Source organism: Pleurodeles waltl, chromosome 3_1 (genome assembly GCF_031143425.1).
Source record: "Pleurodeles waltl isolate 20211129_DDA chromosome 3_1, aPleWal1.hap1.20221129, whole genome shotgun sequence".
Classification (NCBI taxonomy): domain Eukaryota; kingdom Metazoa; phylum Chordata; class Amphibia; order Caudata; family Salamandridae; genus Pleurodeles; species Pleurodeles waltl.
The window spans coordinates 1,175,833,651-1,175,846,677 of NC_090440.1; positions in this window are offsets into that span (position 1 = coordinate 1,175,833,651).

Below are 13,027 nucleotides of genomic sequence, written 5' to 3' on the forward strand. Positions count from 1 at the left end.
ATGATGGTGTTCTTGACAAATCTCAGTGACATCTCGCACACTGGATATTACTGACCTTTCAAAGCAGCATTGACAGAAATAAAAGGTGATAAACAATATTGAAATTCCTCGAACTGTGCATGAAGTGATATTGGGCAAGGCGAAGCAGGATCATCATGCGTTTTGTGCATGTATACATCGCCTTGCCCAATATCACTTCATGCACAGTTGAAGAAATTTCAATATTGTTTCTCACAATTTATTTCTGTCAACGCTGCTTTGTGTTCTAATAATCTAAAGTACTATTCTTCATTGAAATACCTTTCTATTGATATGAGTCATGACATGGCTACATAATTATGGTTCACTCATAATTAATGAACCCTAGTTATGCATCCAAGCCAAAATATTATTTGCATAGCAATAATTCCATTTGTGTAGGATGAATTTTTTAGTATTTTTATTTTAGAGTCAATTTTGATCTTTGCTTGTCCTGATGAAGCAATTTAAAAAATCAGTAAACACTAAGCTTACACAAAATATAAAATCGCAAGTAATCATATTCTTGCACGAATAAATAAATGAAATTCTGATTATCAAACTCAAGGAGTTCTGCAATAGGCCAATCTTTTCAAATGTAGAACTGCCTGATACATATTGATAGAAAGGTGCTCCCCTTGAACATATACATTTTTTTTTATTGTGTTTGTGGTAGGACCACGTTCCACACTAACAAGGGGAGAACTATACACTGATTACTATCCAGTTGTCCTAAGTTTCTTTCAAATAATTTGCACCTGGAGAGCATTTGTAGCAGTGTATGGACAATATTTCCATCGCTGTTATGGTTCAAAATCAATAATCCCTCAATGCACTTTGGGCTACCTTATTATGGAGTGTATTGGTATTTCAAATTTAAATTGGATCAGTTTACTGCACCATGTGACATGTAAATTGCCTAAAAATACATAGGCCAATATTTATACTTTTTTAGCACCGCATTTGCGTCGTTTTTTGACGCAAAATCGGTGCAAACTTCCAAAATACAATTGTATTTTGAAAGTTTGCGCTGCTTTTGCGTAAAAAAATGGCGCAAATGCGGTGCTAAAAAAGTATAAATATGGGCCATACAGTTTTTAGGTATTTCTCATGCAAACAGTTTCCTGTGGACGTTTCCAAAACCAAAGAGCCTGGTGCAGTACTCCGGAGCTTTACCTCTCTGACAGCAAATGATTCAGCTGCCTGTAAGAAATTTTGTGCTGCCTGCTTCGTGTTTTTTTAGGTCTTGCCTCCATAAGCACATGTGCACTAGCATATGAGCTCTCGTTTGCGAGTGACATTGTCTTGAATAAGGGGCTTGGAGCCCACCCATTGCTTGCCGTTCATGGGCGTGATTGTCACTCTCTTTTGATGCCTCCTTATTGGGCAGCAAGAGCAGCCTTCACGTCCTCTTCTTTCTGCAGGAGCACAGACCAGGTACTGACTGCTTCACATGTATTAAGGTCCTTCTGCTGCTGGCAAAGTGATTGAGGCATTTTTTTAAAATTTATTTCCTCTCCACCTCTCCCTGCCTCCCATCCATGTTCCTTCTTCTCCCAGCTCCCCATCTATGTGCTTCTTTTCTCACCTACCAAGCCCTGGCCATGCTGCTTTTTTTACCTCCAACATGCACCCCACCTACCTTGCTTCTTTTCCATCCCACCTGTTTCCTCTTGCCTTCCCTCACTCCATCCCTGTGTATTCTCCCAACCGACAACAAAAATCCAGTATGCACAAGTCAAGATATCACTTTTTAAAGGTTTAGATGAGACTCAATCCTTAATAATCAGTGGTTGTATCCTTTTAACACAGTTCCTCAGATGCGTCAAAAATAACGGCGAAGAGGGCCACAGAGGAGAAGATGCGTTGAAAATTAAAGCAATGCATCGGTTCTTCCAGTGTGGCAAAGGGCAGGGATGATGCGTAGAAAATCCAACACACGTTGTGCAGAGGAAATAGGTGCTGCATCCATCTGGCATGTGATGCAGTGATTCTTTAGCTGCGAGGCAGGCTTGCTGCTGATCCAGCAGCCTTTGCTTTGAGTTTTGCAGGCGCTGCATCAACTTACCGATGCGCTGGATTTTCTTCTCTTCTGTGAAGTCTTTGATAGCCCTGAGACTCCAGAACAGGAGACAAGCTCAATCCAAGGCTTGGGGAGCAACTGTGGAGAAAGTCCTTCCAGCAGAGTACGGGGCCAGCAGGCAGCAGGGCAACAAGCAGGCCAGCAGTCCTTCCAGTAAAGCAGTCCAGATTAATCATTTGGGCAGCCAGGCAGTCCCTCTGACAGAGTACAGTGGTAGGTCCAGAAGTATCTGATTTGGTGGGGTCACAGACCCAGTATATATACCGAACAGTACCTTTCAAGTGGGGGAGACTTCAAAGAGTGTTTTTGACGAGCACAAGTTCCCCTTTCAGCCCAGCCCATTCTGCCAGAAGCCATGTGGGGGGGGGGGGTTATCAGTCCTTTGTGTGTGGGCTCAATACTGGTCTTGGAAGTGAGAGAGCCCCTCCACCCTTCCTTCCCAAGAAGACCCATTGGTATGCAGATACAGCTGAGTGTCCTGTGTTTATGGCTGTCTGGGTGGAATGCATAAGAGAAGCTGTCAACCAGCACAGACCAGATGTGGATTGGAGACAGGCTGAAGGCAAAGAGGGCAGTAAATGCAGCAAAATGTCTGCTTTCTAAAGAGGCAGTTCTAAAAGATTAGTGTTGAGTCCAACTTTATTAGTAAGAAGGCTTTCTCACTACTGTTCCAACCATACCAAACATGACAGGTCTATTCCTCTCAGATCAGAAATTACCACTGAAAAGCACATAAGAGAATTTCTATTGCTGGCCTATGAGAGAAGCAGGCTTCACATTAGTGAAAAATGATTTTGAGGGTTTTTCACTACCAGGACATGTAAAACCTATAAGTACATATCCTGCCTTTTACGTATATAGCACAGTGCCCTATGGTTACCTAGGGCCTACCTTATGGGTAACGTATATATGTAGAAAAGGGGAATTTAAGGCTTGGTAAGTAGTTTTAAAAGTCAAAGTGGCAGTGAAACTGCACACACAGGCCTTGCACTGGCAGACCTGAGACATGGTTAAGGGGCTACTTCTGTGGGTGGCACACTCAGTGCTGCAGGCCCACTAGTAACATTCAATTTACATGCCCCAGGCACATCTGGTGCACTTTACTAGGGACTTATAGGTAGATTAACTATACCAATTGCGTATGAGCCAATGTTACCATGTTTATGGGAGAGAGCAAAAGCACTTTAGCACTAGTCAGCAGTGGCAAAGTGCACAGAGTCCTAAGACTAGAAAAAATTAGATCAGAAAAAAGAAGAGAGGCAGGCAAAACGTTGGGGAAAGACCTCCTTAAGGCTTTTAGGTCTAATATGTTACCCCCAGCTGAAAGTGGGGAGAGCTACCCAACCCTGTGGCAGCGCTCTTCACTAAGGCAGAAGAATCTGGAGAGACCATCAGCAGTGCCGTGGTCAGTTCCCGATGATCCACCTTAAATTCCATTCCCTGTAGGGCAATGGACCACCTCAAGAGATTGGGATTTTCACCCCTCATTTGCATGAGGCATCTGAGGGGACTGTGGTCTGTCTGAACCCAGAAGTGAGTCCCAAACATGCATGGTCTGAGCTTCTTCAGTGCCGAGACCATAGGTAATGCTTCTCTTCCAATGGCACTCTATTTCTGTTCCCTTGGAAGTAAACAACTGCTAATGAAGGCTACTGGTTAGTCTAGGCTCTCCTGTTTCAGCTGCCTGTATGCCATTTTCTGTAACATACGTCTGCACAATGACTTCCTTAGATTAATCAGGGGCCCTGAGCACAGGTGCAGTGCACTTGGCTTCCTTGAGAGAATCAGAGGATTTCTGACAAGCCTCTGTCCAGATCACCAATTTCAACTGCTTCTTAGAAGTCAGCTCAGTTAAGGGGGCAACAATGGTGCCATACCCCCAAACAAATCTTCTGTAATAGCCAGTTAGGCCTAGGAAGGATCTCCCTTTCATTTGGGATATAAGTGGTTACCAGGCCCTGATGGTTTCAATCTTGGCCTGGAAGGGCTGCACCTTGCCACTACCTACCAGGTGTCCCAAATACACCACACACCCAGCCCAATCTGGTACTTGCTGGTCTTGGTTGTCAGGCCTGCATTTTGCAGGGCCTGAAGCACTTCTTGGAGGTGATGCAGGTGTTCCTCCCATCTGGCACTGTAGATGGCAATGACGTATACGTTTGCGGCACAGAAAGCCTCCTTGCCAGCCAGGACCTAGTTAACCAACTGTTGGAAGATAGCAGAGCCATTCTTTAAGCCAAAGGGCATTACCCAGAATTGGTAATGGCCGTCAGGAGCTGAGAATGCTGACCTCTCTTTTTCTCCCTCAGTCAAGGTGATCAGGCAGTACCCTGATGTTCAATCAACCATACTGATGAATTTGGCAGTATATAGCCTGTCAATGAGCTCATCAGCTCTGAGAATCGGGTGTACGTTAGTCTTGGTGACAGAACTGAGTCCTATGTAGTCTACGCAGAACCGAAGTTCTGGTTTGGCGCCCGGTGGAGCAGCCTTTGGCTCCAACACCACAGGGCTCAACCAGAGACTGGTAGAGGGCTCTCAATCACTCCTAAAGCTAGCATCTTAGAGATCTCCTCCTAGATGCTCACTCTTACACTGTCTGACAACCTGTACATTTTGTTCTTTACAGGGCACTGTCTCCCCTGTCAATGTCATGGACACACAGATGTGTGAGTCCAGGGGTGAGTGAGAACAGTTAGGGAAATTGTATCAGCAACTGGTAACAGTGACCTTGCTGCTCGGGTTAGGGTGGCAGAGAAGTTGACACCCTCCACTGACCCATCATGTTCGTGTGCAGAGAGTAGGCCAGGGAGAGGCTCGCTTTCCTCCTCCACACCCTCATCTGTCACAAGGAGCATGCTCACTTTGAACCTCTCAATGTGAGGCTTTAGTCTATTGGAGCACCTGAGGTTCCTAGGGGTCTAGAAGTCCACTTAGTAAGTGGCCTCCCCTCATGCTCCTTGATCTCGTATGGACCATTCCAGCGGTCCTCGAGAGCTCTGGGCTCTACTGGCTCCATGACCCATACTTTGGCAACAGGTTGAAACTCCACCAGAGGGGCTTTCTGGTCATACCAGCATTTCAGTACCTCTTGGCTGGCCTTGAGGTTGTCCTTGGCCTTTTACCAGAAGCGGTGCATCTTGTTATGGAGGGCTAACATGTAGCTGACAACATTCTGGGAGGGGAGTGGGTTCCTGGGAGCTTTCTCCCACCCCTCCTTGACAATGCTCATAGGTCCCCTGACAGGGTAGCCATAGAGGAATTTAAAGGGACTAAACCCTACTCCTTTCTTTAGCACCTCCGTATAGGCGAAGAGAAGGCATTGCAAGAGGATGTCCCACTTACGCCTTCATGGTTCCAGGTAGACCTGCAATCATGCCCTTCAAAGTCTTGAGTGATAGGGTATGGTGAACTTATAAGTTACACAACATGCATCTCAAGTGCACTTCGTGTACGCAGACATGAAGTTAGTGACTCTTTCAGAAATTATCTCTTTGGGTAACCCCATACAGGTAAAAATACCCATCAGAGTTCTGTTCATCACAGATGCAGTCACATTCGTCAGGGGGATTGCCTCTCAGTAGTATGTGGCATGGTCCACCAAGGCTAGGATGAACCTGTTGCCTAGTTCTGTCTCTACATCCAATGGACCAATGACGCCGATGCCCACCCTTTCGAAGGGGGTGCCAATGACGGAAAGTGGTGTTGGGGAGCTTTCAGCTTTTTCCCTGACTTCTCACTGGCCTGGCAGGTGGGACAGGGCCCAGCAGAATGTACATGAGTTGTCTTCATTCTGGGCCAATAGAAGTGGGCGGCAAGCCTGGTGAAGGTCTTGTCTTGCCTCAAATGTCCTGCCAGGGGTATGTCATGAGCCAAATCCAGTAGGAAGGCCCGGTAACACTAGGGGATCACCAGCACATGGGCTGCCCCAGCACCCGGAGCTTTAGGCTTGCTAAGTAGGAGATAATTTTCCCAGTAGATAAGATGATCCCCAGAGGCTTCACCAGCTGAATGGGCTGAGGCCTTTTGCCTCAAGCCCTCAAGAGTGGGACACTCTTTCTGCACTTTGCAGAATTCCTCCCTGGTGGGCCCACCCTCATCTTGTCAGCCAGCAAGCTCAGGTAAGTCACCTAGGGTGGCAATGTCCTCCCCGGGTGGCAATGTCCTCCCCGGGTGGCTCAGGGGCCTCCTCCTCCACTGCTGGAACTTCAGGGACTGGTTTTCCACACCCCTTGTCCCTCTACTTGGCAGCTGTCTGGGCCATTGTTCATGGCTCCAGACACCCTTGACTCACCTTCTGGGCAGCCATGGACCGTGTAGTCATACAGTCCCACTCAGGCAATCCCATCATCTCCAAGTGAGACCTGAGCTCTACCTCCTTCCCGGTAGTGTGCTCCAGGTCATCTCCTAAGAGACAATCTACATGCATGGCTCACAGCAACTTTCAGAGTACCAGAGGACCCCCCCCCCCCCCCACTCAAAGGGAACCAGAGACACCAGTAGATGATGCAATTCTGTAAAACAATTACCAAGCATGTATTCTCTCAGGATTTAATTGTACAACCCAACATATTCACTGACTTTGCTGCCCCCACCTAGCCATTCTGTGCCTTGCTGGAGTAATCAATGAAGTCTACCCAGGATTGGTTGGGGAGCTTGTTACTGTCCCTGAATCTTTGGCCTTCATAGGAGTGTACATGGTCTGGTCCCTTCAATGTCAATGTTAGAAGTGTAACCCTCCCAAATGTTGGCATGTTTTTCCACAGGCCCACCCCCACTGCTCTTCAGGAACCCGTGTGCCCTCACTGCAGCTTCATAAGCAGAACACCACTTATCAATGTCATCTCCCACACATAACTAGGGACCAAATTCTTGGGTATATGAACCTTCTTGTCTCCCCAGATAATGTGGCCCAGATTTATACTTTTTTAGCACTGCATTTGCATCATTTTCTGACGCAAAAAGGGCACAAACTTACAAATTTCAATTATATTTTGTGTTTCCACCGCTTTTGTGTCAAAATATGACGTAAATGAGGCACTAAAAAGTATAAATCAGGCCCGTATGCATGCTGCCACCATCACTGCTGGAATGTGGCTGTTTGGACTTGAGTTCCAGCTCTTTTCAGACTCAGTTCATGAGCCAACAACAGTTTCTTCTCAGCCAAGGCTCTTTCAGCCTCAGCCTTCCTCCCCTCAGCCTCCATTTTTAATTTTGCCAACTGCATCTGGAATTCTCTCTCCTCTCTCCTTTCCCCTGTGGTCAGGCTGTGACTTGAGGCACTGCTCCTTGCCCTCACAGGAATCACAATTTCAGGTTTATCCCCCTCAACTGCTGTAGGTAGCGCCTCAGAATAGCCATTTCCATGTTTCCCCAACTTATCATTCTCTTGAGAGCGCCATTTGAAACCACCTTCTTGGTGGCTCCTCAGGAAGGTACCCCCATCCCTTTGCAGAAGCTTTTCAACTGGTTAATGGTGTAACCAGCTCAGACTCCATGGCTCCACTTGTAGAACCAGCCAGAGACATTATGTATTAAAAACTGCAAAAGCAGAGAAAATTGCAGAAGAAGCAACAAAAAATCGAAATGGTCTTTAAATGTGGTTAGGTTGTATACATGTAGCTATTGTAGGGAACTGCACAAACACAAGTCCTATCCTCACCGTTGATCTCCAATGTTGGAAATTGGGGGCCAGATTTACAATGTTTTGGTGGAGGGCGCACCACAAGCCTTCTTGCTGCGCTGCCCTATGTAACAAAAAGGACACGAATGTGCCGTATCTTTACGAGATATTGCATTCCATTTTTTTTCCCTTCTGTTGGCACACAAATTGCTGCCATGCACAAATGCAGGCTCCCTTGCACCATAGTACAAGGGTGCCTGCATTGAGGGGATGATTGTTTTGTGCAGGAAGGCACGCTGTGTAGCCCATAACTGGGCGGCAGTGAGCACGCAGTGAGCCCTGCTCCGGTAGCAGTTATTTTGGTCGAACTCCATGCTCCAAGCCGAGCGCGGAGTGACAAAAACTCCATTAGCTCCGCCAGCAGAGTGGAGCTCACTGCCCACCCCTAACATTCTGTGCATGAATAGCTGAAGTACCCCAACTCAGCAGTCAGTACCTACTTTGGAAGAATCCCCACTGACTGCTGCTGAGCGCCCCAAGAGACTAATCCTTGATGGCCAAAAGTCACATCCGAGGCAGCTGGACCTGGAAGTGTCATCTGAGTCCAGATTGGTTGCCCAAGAAGGACACCAGCCTCGACCAAAGAATACCTCTGGGACTGCTGTGTATACAGACCGGTAGCCCAACCACCACTGTCCTTTGCTGGCTTGAAGAAAAGTTTGAGGGACCCCAACCTCTGTGGCCAGAGTCCCCCCACCTGACCCATGGACCAAGGAATCACTGCAAAGGCACGCCTGTCAACCACACAGAACCTGGAGCATTGTTGAGCATCTTCTTCTCCCGTACCCCCAGCAACAGGATCACTCTATGGAAGTCCATGGGGGTCATGCTGTAAACTTTCAAAGTGGATTGGAAAATACTCTAGTTGCCAGGCAACTGTCCACATCTACCCCACTGACTCCCCCAGACCTTCTCACTGTCAGATTTGGTTGCCCAAGCTAGGCCCAAGTACCCAAACTTAGGGGCAGCTATGATGTGCCACTTTTCATGTGGCGCATGACAGCACAACAGTGTTAACATTTTTGAAGCTATTGTGGCACATTGGACACCTAGAGCCAAAAATGATGGCGCTAGTCCAGCACTGCCTGAGGAGGCCCATTGGAAACAATGGGAGCATCACTTTAATCCCTGCCTTGGGCAGGTGTTAAAAATAATTGGAAAAACGGTGCAGTGAAACTTCATAAATTTCACTGCACCATTTTTCTGGGCCTCCTAACGGGGAACGCTTCCCTTGCATACATTATGCCTGGTGCAAGCATAATGTGGCACAAGGGGTTACAAAGTGGTGCAATGCTTTCATTGCACCACTTTGTAAATCTGGTACGCGGAAAAGGCTTCCTTGACGCTAAGGTGGCACAAGGAGGTGCTAGGGGCTTGTAAATATGCCCCTCACTTTTACAAGCTTTATGGTTGCCAGTGTTTATGTGCAGTTGGATTAAACATTAAGATTTCTTTAAACATCTGTATCTCTGGAAAGCTGCGATAGATTTTGCTCATTCTGGACTCTTAAAATTCATTAAAAAATTATCTATTTTTATAAATTGGTTTTGTGTTTCTTTTGTGTTGCGTGGCTTTCATATTTTAATGTTTGGTACTGTTAAATGCTTTACAATGGTTCCTTTGTTCAAGCCTTGCTACTCGAAGCCATAGCTACCCAGTGTTGAGTTTAATGTTGGCCAAACGAGCCTGACTAGATCCAAGACAGTTTTTCCAAATGTATTCCACGGTAATGACAATATGATACATCCAAATCCTCACAAGCGCTGAATCAGTAACGTGCGCATGCAGGCGCAGAAGGCCTTGTGAAAATGCCAAAAGTGCCTACTTTTCGAACTGTCATTTTAATTTTGGTTATTTAAGTAAGCTTTCGTATTAGGAAGCCATGAAAGGAGTGAGGGTGCAGCCTCTGCACCCTTATACAAGAGCTGCTGCTGTATCCAAGAGAGACAGAAGCCGGATTGAGCCAGATTTAAGCTTTATGTTAAGCAGCTGTGGTAACTGCTAATCCTGCTCTCTTAGGTACTCCTCTGCAGGGTTGACTGCCTCGCGGCCATGGAACTGTGCCTGGCTAACTAGCAGTTTCGGGGGCTAAATAATGGGACATACAGGCACAAAGATGTGACGAAGGAGTTGTTTGGCGCACAGAAAACGTTTGTGGTCCCCTGTCTACTCCCTTTTTTAACTACTTAGTCCAAGATTCCATTTGTGCCTGTTGGTAATCACAGGGTTTCCACCAGTTGGTATTTGAGAGAGAACTAGTGTTGTACCTGAGTGACTGAAGATGAGTATATCTCCTATGCATTTCTCACAGAGTGACCGTGGAATCCTTTCCTTATATCTTACATGCAGCGCTTCGAAGTGACTGCATCATTAATGCTCGCTACCATTCCTTTATCACAAGGAAGCAAATATCGCGAGTTAGGTTATAACTGGGTGCCTTTTCTATTTTAGGGTATCCTCTTTGAAACATGGAGTTTCCTCACTCTACTGGGGGGCGTCTGGCATGGTTTTCTTCTTTCCCGGTGTCTCGCCCTAGGATCCACAGATCGCAAAGAGTTTAATTACCCACTCATCAGTTGCATTATTCCTATTGTGCTCCTGAGTGTTTCATTAGATCCCCACGCCACGATTACTCAGAATATTTTGTGGTCCTTGGGTGGCTGGGTAATTCTTCCTTCATGCTCCTAGTTTTATTTGACACAGCCTGGCAATGTAATTAGTTGTTGAATGCTTCCTTCTTGTTGGCACATTTCTAATCAAACCAGTCTACGGCTGAATTGTTTAAATGGCTTCATTTTCTCATCATGTGGTAGCCATGGCATTTTCCAGGTCAGTTGCATCCATAGCTTGATTGAAAAAAGCAAGCAATGTGCTTAGTTTTCATGGATCTTGGACAGACCGTCCTGGCGCTTGTTCGCAAGGGCATCCAATATTTTTCTATTTCAGTTAATACGTTTAGCATCAGGCACTTGTTGATTCACGACCCGAGGAGTATTTTGTAAACCCTTTTGAAAAAACATACCTGTGTTGTCATTGTAAATATGAGATTTGCAGGAACGTCACAGATCTGTATACTTTCACCTGGAGATTTCAGCTGCTGAAAGCTTCTATAATCTCCCAGTGAAAGTCCTGGGTAAAGGAAGCATTATAAGGGATTTGGATTTGGAATTCCTGATGTGAGATGATGAGCTGTGCAACGAGTGGCATGCTGATGGTGCATTTGCCAATAACTATGTGGTTTTTAGTACTGTTTAGATTTAGGTCAGCAACCATGATGTCTTTTTATATTAAATACTTTAAGGGAATATACAAATACACGCTGCAAAAAGATATGAAGGCCAGTGTGAGGGTATGGAGTGTATTATATAGTGTGGGTGTTACACCTTATCATGTAATACATTGCCAACTCCTCTGGGACCAGTTGGGCTTCGTCTGTCAAACCTTAACTCAACCTTTGGTAGCTGTGGCTTCGATCAGTCAGGCTTCAATTAAGGAACAAGTAGAAAGCATTTAAACATCACCAACACAATAGAAGAAAAAAGAAACACAACTCTCAAGACAGCTGACACCAATTGTTAAAAATAGTTTGTATTCTTCTGAATTTATAGATACCAAAAACAGAAATACTCACCAGACGGTTACAGAGATATAGATTTTTCAAGAAACAATAATTCAAGAATGTTCACTCAGTTGTGAACACGTATTGGTAAATTCAACAAATATGATACTTAGAAACCTCTTCAGCAGAAAGTTGTTTCAAAGATGGATGTAGTTACTTAGAAGTACTAGGGGTGAGCAATTCCAGTGGAGAGCCAGTCAAGGGGACCAACAAGGTCTGAAGAAACAGTTACCTTCACAAGAAAAGTGGTTTCCAGTCCAGTTCCAGTATTAATGGCCACTTACTATTGACCTCTATAGAGTGGTTCTGATGCAATGAATACAGGATTCTGAAGATGCTCAAGGATGCTGAAGATGCTGTGGGGTGACAGGGGTCTTCAAGGGGCTTCTTCTCGGTCCAGGTGAAGCAACTTTAGCCACAGGGGTCTATTCCATAAAGTCTTCTTTGATTCTGCAATAGTACAGTCACCATAGACAGGCAGGCTTCTTCAGCTTTTGTGGCCCTGTGCTGTGAACAGGAAGTCAGCCAACTGACTCTGGAAGTCTCTGACTTAGGCTGGGCTCAGGGGATAACTTCTCAATGGAAGAACACACCAGGCATATACTAGGGACTTATAAGTAAGGTAATGTAACCCTATTAGGTATAGACAATATACCTTTACACTTTTGAGGGCCAAAGCACTGGCACTAAGGTCCAGTTAGCAGGCCTCCATGCACTCTCAGTGTTGAACAAACAGCAGCATCAATCCACACGTTTGGGTTGACCATACAAAAAGGGGCATTTCCTTACAGTCAGCATTTATTTTAATTATTATTACACTCATTTTCCAGAATCTAAAAAGCACTAAAATTCATCACTTAAGTAAGTCCTTATCATACCAGTTTTCACATAGATTTAAAACCTTGCGGTCAAAGCCAAATGATTTTAGAAAGATAACTGAGATAAAGCTACCGCAACATTTGCTGGCTGTGATGTCTTCTTACGCATACGTTGCCCATAAAAATATAGCCAGCCAATGTACTGGAACCTTGACTATTGCTAGAAGCCCATGCACATGTTTTAGATAAAGAAGCAAGAGTACACATCCAATCACTTACTTGATGACTTCAGAGAAGTAATGAAAGGCTATCAGATCAGCGTAATTCCTGGCACTTGTGAAGGATATGCAACCGTATGCCACAAAAGTGCTAGAAATGGCCAAGTCATATGTATATGATGTGCTTTTGAATTCTTTAAAAGTCGCTAAATTGCTTCACATACTCCTGATATACATCCCACAAATTCCATTAGGCACCAAGGATATGCCACCCTATTTTAAATAATATCATCTTTTAGATAATCAGTCTTATAATTGGTAATTCACATTATAATTATGTGGGTAATGTTTTGAGGTTACAGCCTTGTAACTGCATAATATGACATGTTTAACTGCCATAGAAATTATATATTAGCTGATGGGATGGAGAAATGCACCCTACAGGTCTCTAGAGAATGTCTTCCCCACCTTGGAATCACCACAGTAGTCTGCAGCTTTTTGACCTCTGGTGATATTTCTTCTTGTACAACATAAGTGTCCCCACCATGTTTCATAAAAAAAAAAAGAAAAAAAAAATATCAAATTCAT